Source organism: Oncorhynchus nerka, linkage group LG17 (genome assembly GCF_034236695.1).
Source record: "Oncorhynchus nerka isolate Pitt River linkage group LG17, Oner_Uvic_2.0, whole genome shotgun sequence".
NCBI lineage: Eukaryota > Metazoa > Chordata > Actinopteri > Salmoniformes > Salmonidae > Oncorhynchus > Oncorhynchus nerka.
In genome coordinates, this window is record NC_088412.1 from 11,290,526 (window position 1) to 11,300,803 (window position 10,278).

The window sequence follows — 10,278 nt, forward strand, 5'->3', positions numbered from 1 at the left end:
GAGACGTTATTAGCACGTGTGTCATGCATTATGAATGTCTCATAACTGACATAAGGTGTTATGTTTACTTATGCATTATGAAGAGGCTATTCATGGGAAGGATGCAGTATAGGATGGATGCAGTATGATCCAGTGACCTGTTGGGGGTGGCATTGCCTCTTAAACAGATTACATCCAGCGACATCTCTGGAGCAGAGTCCATATCTGTGATCTGTTTATTTACAAATGTGTATTACTGTTTTATTAAGCCTCTACCATAACCTCACAGATATCTGGTGTCCTTTGTGATCTTAAATATTCTCCCATCTCTCCTCTCCCGGAGGACCTGAGCTCTAGGACCATGCCTCAGACCTTCCTGGCCTGACGACTCCTGGCTGTCCCCAGTCCACCTGGTCATGCTGCTGATCCAGTTTCTGTTGTTCTGCCTGCGGATATGGAACCCGGATCTGCTGTTTCGACCTTCTCTCGCTCTCTTTCCTGCTATAACACACTTGCTGTCCTGTCCTCTGAATGCTCGGCTATAAAAAGACAACTGAAAAAAAGACAATTTACACCTTTTGCACTCTCTATAAGCACTGTGATTATTATTTGACCCTGCTGGTCCTCTATGCACATTTGAACATCTTGAAGAACGAGCTAGCCTTAATGACCCTTATACTCTTATACTCCTGGCACAGCCAGAGTCTGGTTTCTTCCTAGGTTCCTTTCTTTCCAGGGAGTTTTTCCTAGCCACTATATAATATTTCAAAGACAAATACAGGATGAGAAGTCAATAGAGAACTAACGATCAATGGAATAGTGTTTTTTTCTATAATAGGGGATTAATGGGAGGAATTTGTCTATATTTTATAGAACAAATTCTACAATGACAGCCTAGGAATAGTGGGTTAACTGCCTGTTCAGGGGCAGAACGACAGATCTTGTATCTCAGCTCAGGGGTTTGAACTTGCAACCAACCAGTCACTAGTCCAACGCTCTAACCACTAGGCTACCCTGCCGCCCCGTATATATTAAGTCTGAAAAAGGATATGTGTTATTTGGCCATTGGCCAGATAAAGATGTATGTGTATAGATGTATAGATGTGTGTGTATAGATGTATGTGTATAGATGTATAGATATATATATAGATGTATGTGTATAGATGTATGTGTATAGATGTATATGTATATATATATAGATGTATGTGTATAGATGTATAGATGTATGTGTATAGATGTATGTGTGTAGATGTATAGATGTATGTGTGTAGATGTATAGATGTATGTGTATAGATGTATGTGTTTATCTCAATACTCTGTTATATACACTTTGTTGGCAATAACAGAGGTCAAACATTTTCTGTAAGTCTTCACAAGTTTTTCACACACTGTTGCTGGTATTTTGGCCCATTCCTCCATGCAGATCTCCTCTAGAGCAGTGATGTTTTGGGGCTGTTGCTGGGCAACACGGACTTTCAACTCCCTCCAAAGATTTTCTATGGGGTTGAGATCTGGAGACTGGCTAGGTCACTCCAGGACCTTGAAATGCTTCTTACGAAGCCACTCCTTCGTTGCCCGGGCGGTGTGTTTGGGATCATTGTCATGCTGAAAGACCCAGCCACGTTTCATCTTTAATGCCCTTGCTGATGGAAGGAGGTTTTCACTCAAAAAATCTCACGATACATGGCCCCATTCATTCTTTCCTTTACACGGATCAGTCGTCCTGGTCCCTTTGCAGAAAAACAGCCCCAAAGCATGATGTTTCCACCCCCATGCTTCACAGTAGGTATGGTGTTCTTTGGATGCAACTCAGCATTCTTTTTCTAGATGTATAGATATATGTGTATAGATGTATAGATGTATGTGTATAGATATATAGATGTATGTGTATAGATATATGTATAGATGTGTAGATGTATGTGTATAGATGTATATAGATATACAGTTGAAGTCGGAAGTTTACATACACCTTAGTCAAATACATTTCAACTCAGTTTTTCATCATTCCTGACATTTAATCCAAGTAAATATTCCCTGTTTCAGGTCAGTTAGGATCACCACTTTATTTTAAGAATGTGAAATGTCAGAATAATATTAGAGACAATATTTTCTTTCAGCTTTTATTTCTTTCACGCTTTTTCAGTTCTGCCCACAAATGTTCTATAGGATTGAGGTCAGGGCTTTGTGATGGCCACTCCAATACCTTGACTTTGTTGTCCTTTAGCCATTTTGCCACAACTTTGGAAGTGTGCTTGGGGTCATTGTCCATTTGGAAGACCCATTTACGACCAAGCGTTAACTGATGTCTTGAGATGTTGCTTAAATATATCCACAAAATGTTATTTCCTCATGAAGCCATCTATTTTGTGAAGTGCACCAGTCCCTCCTGCAGCAAAGCACCCACACAACATGATGCTGCCACCCCCGTGCTTCACGGTTTGGATGGTGTTCTTCAGCTTGCAAGCCTCCCCCTTTTTCCTCCAAACATAATGATGGTCATTATGGCCAAACAGTTCTATTTTTGTTTCATCAGACCAGAGGACATTTTTTACTGAGATCTTGGCTGATTTCTTTTGATTTTACCATGATGTCAAGCAAAAAGGCACTGAGTTTGAAGGTAGGCCTTGAAATACATCCACAGGTACACCTCCAATTGACTAAAATTATGTAAATTAGCCTATCAGAAGCTTCTAAAGACATTGCATCATTTTCTGGAATTTTCCACACTGTTTAAAGGCACAGTCAACTTAGTGTATGTAAACTTCTGACCCACTGGAATTGTGATACACTGAATTTTAAGTGAAATGATCTGTCTGTAAACAATTGTTGGAAAAATTACTTGTGTCATGCACAAAGTAGATGTCCTAAGCAACTTGCTAAACTATAGTTTGTTAACAATAAATTTGTGGAGTGGTTGAAAAACTAGTTTTAATGACTCCTCCGCAACATCTTAAAGTGTGTTTATGTCCATGTGTGTGTGGAACGGAGAGAAGGAGTTTGTTTCCGGATTAGTCAATTCCTGAACTCGGATGTGCAACAGACGGATGACAGTGGACATGCTAATAGAAGTGACAGCTTAGGGGGGGGTTGGTGTGTGTCTATGTACAGGGATGAGGGGTGAAGGGTAAGTGTACTGTGTGTGTGTGTGTGTGTGTGTGTGTGTGTGTGTGTGTGTGTGTGTGTGTGTGTGTGTGTGTGATGTGTCGGTACTCGCTTCACTGCTGGATTGACATCTGGAGCAACAGTTTCATTCATCCTGTAACCCCTCCTTCCTCCCCCTCCCGCCTTCCCTCCTCCCGCCCTCCCGGCTCCTCCTCCCGGCCCCTCCTGCCTTCCTCGTTCCCCTCCCTCCTTCCCTCCTCCCCCTCCCGCCTTCCCTCCTCCCCTCCCAGCCCCTCCTCCCGCCTTCCCTCCTCCCGCCCTCCCGGCCCCTCCTCCTCCTCCCTGCCCCGCCTTCCCTCGTTCCCCTCCTGCCTTCCCTCGTTCCCCTCCCGCCTTCCCTCGTTTCCCTCCCGCCTTCCCTCCTCCCCCTCCCGCCTTCCCTCCTCCCGCCCTCCCGGCCCCTCCTCCTCCTCCCCCTGCCCCGCCTTCCCTCGTTTCCCTCCCGCCTTCCCTCGTTCCCCTCCCGCCTTCCCTCCTCCCCCTCCCGCCTTCCCTCCTCCCCTCCCGGCCCCTCCTCCCGCCTTCCCTCCTCCCGCCCTCCCGGCCCCTCCTCCTCCTCCCTGCCCCGCCTTCCCTCGTTCCCCTCCCGCCTTCCCTCGTTCCCCTCCCGCCTTCCCTCGTTTCCCTCCCGCCTTCCCTCCTCCCCCTCCCGCCTTCCCTCCTCCCCCTCCCGCCTTCCCTCCTCCCGCCCTCCCGGCCCCTCCTCCTCCTCCCTGCCCCGCCCTCCTCCCTCCTCCCCCTCCCGCCTTCCCTCCTCCCGCCCTCCCGGCCCCGGCCCCTCCTCTCGCCTTCCCTCCTCCCCCTCCCCTCCCGCCTTCCCTCCTCCCGCCCTCCCGGCCCGGCCCCTCCTCCCCCTCCTGTCTTCTCTCTTCCCCCTCCCGCCTTCCCTCCGGCCCCTCCCACCTTCCCTCCTCCCGCCCTCCCGGCCCCACCCTCCCCCTCCCGGCCCCTCGTCCCCCTCTCGCCCTCCCGGCCCCTCCTCCCCCTCTCGCCTTCCCCCTCCCCCGCCTGGCCCCTCGTCCCCCTCCCGCCTTCCCTCCTCCCCTGCCCGGCCCCTCCCCACCCGGCCCGGCCCGGCCCCTCTCTCACTGGGGAGTCTCTCTGTAGAAGAGGGAATTACCAAAACGTTTAATCTCTGGAATTATTATCCTGGCTGGATTGAGACTGAATTGAATCACAGAGAGGACATTGGAGAAGGACTGCAAGATTGGTCAACCCATCCTTGAAGCAGTGTGGAAACGGGGATTTTTGGAATGATATAAGGTTGATGCATCATAAAAAATTTGTGAAGATCAGACTTTGTGATACTAATAGTAACTATGGAGTTGTACAGATTAGATCCTCCTGACCATTCTTTCATGTCATCTAGACGTCAAGGACATTGTGATGTTGACTGCCAGGGAAGCTTTGTCAGAAGCAAAATTCAAAGTTGTGGTTTTCCTTTCTTTGTGACTTTGATCATCACTCTGAAGCAATGTGAGGCAAACAAAGAGCCTTCTGAAGAGAAAATCTAAAGAAGAAAGAAAGAGAGATTTTGGATTGGATTGTGAATAACGACACAGAGCAGGGATAAAGACACGGAGCAGGAATAAAGACATGGAGCAGGAATAAAGACACGGAGCAGGGATAAAGACACGGATCAGGGATAAAGACACGGGGCAGGAATAAAGACACGGAGCAGGGATAAAGACACGGATCAGGGATAAAGACACGGAGCAGGAATAAAGACACGGAGCGGGAATAAGGACACAGAACGGGGATAAAGACACGGATCGGGGATAAAGACACGGAGCAGGGATAAAGACACGGATCAGGGATAAAGACACGGAGCAGGGATAAAGACACGGATCAGGGATAAAGACACGGAGCAGGGATAAAGACACGGAGCAGGAATAAAGACACGGAGCAGGAATAAAGACACGGAGCAGGGATAAAGACACTGATCAGGGATAAAGACACTGAGCAGGGATAAAGACACTGAGCAGGAATAATGACACGGATCAGGGAAAAAGACACGAAGCAGGAATAAAGACACGAAGCAGGAATAAAGACACGGATCAGGGATAAAGACACTGAGCAGGAATAACGACACGGAGCAGGGAAAAAGACACGAAGCAGGAATAAAGACACGGAGCAGGGATAAAGACACGGAGCAGGGATAAAGACACGAAGCAGGAATAAAGACACGAAGCAGGAATAAAGACACGGATCAGGGATAAAGACACTGAGCAGGAATAACGACACGGAGCAGGGAAAAAGACACGAAGCAGGAATAAAGACACGAAGCAGGGATAAAGACACGGAGCAGGAATAAAGACACGGAGCAGGGATAAAGACACGGAGCAGGGATAAAGACACTGATCAGGGATAAAGACACTGAGCAGGGATAAAGACACTGAGCAGGAATAACGACACGGATCAGGGAAAAAGACACGAAGCAGGAATAAAGACACGAAGCAGGAATAAAGACACGGATCAGGGATAAAGACACTGAGCAGGAATAACGACACGGAGCAGGGAAAAAGACACGAAGCAGGAATAAAGACACGGAGCAGGGATAAAGACACGGAGCAGGGATAAAGACACGAAGCAGGAATAAAGACACGAAGCAGGAATAAAGACACGGATCAGGGATAAAGACACTGAGCAGGAATAACGACACGGAGCAGGGAAAAAGACACGAAGCAGGAATAAAGACACGAAGCAGGGATAAAGACACGGAGCAGGGATAAAGACACGGATCAGGGATAAAGATACGGATCAGGAATAAAGACACGGAGCAGGAATAAAGACACGGATCAGAGGAAGTACTGACATGAGTGAAACGCTGCTCTGCTTCACAGAATGCAATCATCCTGCAATCCATCCTAATTCGGCAATCCGTACGAACTCGGCAATCCATACGACCTCGGCAATCCGTCCGAACTCGGCAATCCGTCCGAACTCGGCAATCCGTCCGAACTCGGCAATCCGTCCGAACTCTGCATTCCGTCCGAACTCTGCAATCCGTCCGAACTCTGCAATCCGTCCGAACTCTGCAACCCGTCCGAACTCGGCAATCCGTCCTAACTCGGTAATCCGTCCTAACTCGGTAATCCGTCCTAACTCGGTAATCCGTCCTAACTCGGCAATCCGAACGAACTCTTCTGGATTCTCTGAACTGGTACGGATGTTTCGAAATAAAGTGAAGTACCTACAGGATTTAATCTCAGGCTCTTCCCTATGCTGCACAGAATGACAACAATCCTAAACCAGAACTGTCTCTCCTTATGCTGCACACAATAACATATCCATCCTAAACCCTAACTGTAGTTTTGTGGAACCTGGGGACTGTATTCTGCTGTGTTAGATACCTCATATCTAAACTCAGGGTTTCCCTTTACTGAACAGAATGTACTATCCATCCTAGCTCAGCAATGAGTCCTAACTCTGTGTAATGGATCCAGTGGATGTTTAGAGGCACCGTATTTCTGTGGACAATTTCCAGTAGGACCCCACGATTCTCTGGAGACTAGCACTGTTGAGGCCCTCTGCTCCACTAGGAGCTGAACGGAATAAGCCAAGTCCCAATAAGACCTCTGGGACCCAGGTCCTCCCTGTAGAACCACTTATATATCTACAAATTCTTCTGGATCTAATGTACTGGAGTAGGAGTTGAGCTATGGAGTAAGCTATCTCTCCTAGGATCCATATTTAAGTTGAAGTTTCTGCTCACTCTATAGAGCCCAAGGGCATCCATGAAGATGCACTCTTAAGACCTTTCGCTTCACTTAAAAGAATAACTCAAGTCCAATAAGACATTCGGGCATCACCAGCACCATGCCTTACCACGATGAGGAATACCCTGACCAGACCCTGTTGCAGGCAGTGGTACTCTTCTGCTGTAAAGGAATGATCGAAGGCATTATGGTCGTACTGTTCTTCTGGCTGCTCATACAGGTCCTGTTCACCAAGCAACTGGAAGGTATAGTTCAGCTGGGAGGTATGGTTCAGCGTGGATGTATGGTTCAGCTGGGAGGTATGGTTCAGCAGGGATGTATAGTTCAGCTGGGAGGTATGGTTCAGCTGGGAGGTATGGTTCAGCAGGGAGGTATGGTTCAGCAGGGAGGTATGGTTCAGCAGGGAGGTATGGTTCAGCTGGGAGGTATGGTTTAGCAGGGATGTATGGTTCAGCTGGGAGGTATGGTTCACCAGGGAGGTATGGTTCAGCGTGGATGTATGGTTCACCAGGGAGGTATGGTTCAGCGTGGATGTATGGTTCAGCTGGGAGATATGGTTCAGCATGGAGGTAAGGTTCAGCTGGGAGGTATGGTTCAGCATGGAGGTATGGTTCAGCAGGGATGTATGGTTCAGCTGGGAGGTATGGTTCAGCGTGGATGTATGGTTCAGCTGGGAGGTATGGTTCAGCAGGGATGTATGGTTCAGCTGGGAGGTATGGTTCACCAGGGAGGTATGGTTCAGCGTGGATGTATGGTTCACCAGGGAGGTATGGTTCAGCGTGGATGTATGGTTCAGCTGGGAGGTATGGTTCAGCAGGGATGTATAGTTCAGCTGGGAGGTATGGTTCAGCTGGGAGGTATGGTTCAGCTGGGAGGTATGGTTCAGCTGGGAGGTATGGTTCAGCAGGGAGGTATGGTTCAGCAGGGAGGTATGGTTCAGCAGGGAGGTATGGTTCAGCAGGGAGGTATGGTTCAGCTGGGAGGTATGGTTTAGCAGGGATGTATGGTTCAGCTGGGAGGTATGGTTCACCAGGGAGGTATGGTTCAGCGTGGATGTATGGTTCACCAGGGAGGTATGGTTCAGCGTGGATGTATGGTTCAGCTGGGAGATATGGTTCAGCATGGAGGTAAGGTTCAGCTGGGAGGTATGGTTCAGCATGGAGGTATGGTTCAGCAGGGATGTATGGTTCAGCTGGGAGGTATGGTTCAGCGTGGATGTATGGTTCAGCTGGGAGGTATGGTTCAGCAGGGATGTATGGTTCAGCTGGGAGGTATGGTTCACCAGGGAGGTATGGTTCAGCGTGGATGTATGGTTCACCAGGGAGGTATGGTTCAGCGTGGATGTATGGTTCAGCTGGGAGATATGGTTCAGCATGGAGGTAAGGTTCAGCTGGGAGGTATGGTTCAGCTGGGAAGTATGGTTCAGCATGGAGGTATGGTTCAGCAGGGATGTATGGTTCAGCTGGGAGGTATGGTTCAGCGTGGATGTATGGTTCAGCTGGGAGGTATGGTTCAGCAGGGAGGTATGGTTCAGCAGGGAGGTATGGTTCAGCTGGGAGGTATGGTTCACCAGGGAGGTATGGTTCACCAGGGAGGTATGGTTCAGCAGGGAGGTATGGTTCTGCAGGGAGGTATGATTCAGCTGGGAGGTATGGTTCAGCAGGGAGGTATGGTTCAGCTGGGAGGTATGGTTAAGCTGGGAGGTATGGTTCAGCATGGAGGTATGGTTCAGCAGGGAGGTATGGTTCAGCAGGGAGGTATGGTTCAGCTGGGAGGTATGGTTCAGCTGGGAGGTATGGTTCAGCTGGGAGGTATGGTTCACCAGGGAGGTATGGTTCAGCAGGGAGGTATGGTTCTGCAGGGAGGTATGGTTCAGCAGGGAGGTATGATTCAGCAGGGAGGTATGATTCAGCTGGGAGGTATGGTTCAGCAGGGAGGTATGGTTCAGCTGGGAGGTATGGTTCAGCAGGGAGGAATGGTTCAGCTGGGAGGTATGGTTCAGCTGGGAGGTATGGTTCAGCTGGGAGGTATGGTTCAGCTGGGAGATATGGTTCAGCATGGAGGTAAGGTTCAGCTGGGAGGTATGGTTCAGCTGGGAGGTATGGTTCAGCATGGAGGTATGGTTCAGCAGGGATGTATGGTTCAGCTGGGAGGTATGGTTCAGCGTGGATGTATGGTTCAGCTGGGAGGTATGGTTCAGCTGGGAGGTATGGTTCAGCAGGGAGGTATGGTTCAGCAGGGAGGTATGGTTCAGCTGGGAGGTATGGTTCACCAGGGAGGTATGGTTCAGCTAGGAGGTATGGTTCAGCAGGGAGGTATGGTTCAGCTGGGAGGTATGGTTCAGCTGGGAGGTATGGTTCAGCTGGGAGGTATGGTTCAGCATGGAGGTATGGTTCAGCTGGGAGGTATGGTTAAGCTGGGAGGTATGGTTCAGCAGGGAGGTATGGTTCAGCATGGAGGTATGGTTCAGCGTGGATGTATGGTTCACCAGGGAGGTATGGTTCAGCGTGGATGTATGGTTCAGCTGGGAGATATGGTTCAGCATGGAGGTAAGGTTCAGCTGGGAGGTATGGTTCAGCTGGGAGGTATGGTTCAGCATGGAGGTATGGTTCAGCATGGAGGTATGTTTCAGCAGGGATGTATGGTTCAGCTGGGAGGTATGGTTCAGCGTGGATGTATGGTTCAGCTGGGAGGTATGGTTCAGCTGGGAGGTATGGTTCAGCAGGGAGGTATGGTTCAGCAGGGAGGTATGGTTCAGCAGGGAGGTATGGTTCAGCTGGGAGGTATGGTTCAGCTGGGAGTATGGTTCAGCTGGGAGGTATGGTTCACCAGGGAGGTATGGTTCAGCAGGGAGGTATGGTTCTGAGGGAGGTATGGTTCAGCAGGGAGGTATGATTCAGCTGGGCTGGGAGGTATGGTTCAGCAGGGAGGTATGGTTCAGCTGGGAGGTATGGTTCAGCAGGGAGGAATGGTTCAGCTGGGAGGTATGGTTCAGCTGGGAGGTATGGTTCAGCTGGGAGGTATGGTTCAACTGGGAGGTATGGTTCAGCTGGGAGGTATGGTTCAGCAGGGAGGTATGTTTCAGCAGGGAGGTATGGTTCAGCAGGGAGGTATGGTTCAGCAGGGAGGTATGGTTCAGCAGGGAGGTATGGTTCAGCTGGGAGGTATGGTTCAGCAGGGAGGTATGGTTCAGCAGGAAGGTATGGTTCAGCAGGGAGGTGTGGTTCAGCTGGGAGGTATGGTTCAGCATGGAGGTATGGTTCAGCAGGGAGGTATGGTTCAGCTGGAAGGTATGGTTCAGCTGGGAGGTATAGTTCAGCATGGATGTATGGTTCAGCAGGGAGGTATGGTTCAGCTGGAAGGTATGGTTCAGCAGCGAGGTATAGTTCAGCATGGAGGTATGGTTCAGCAGGGAAGT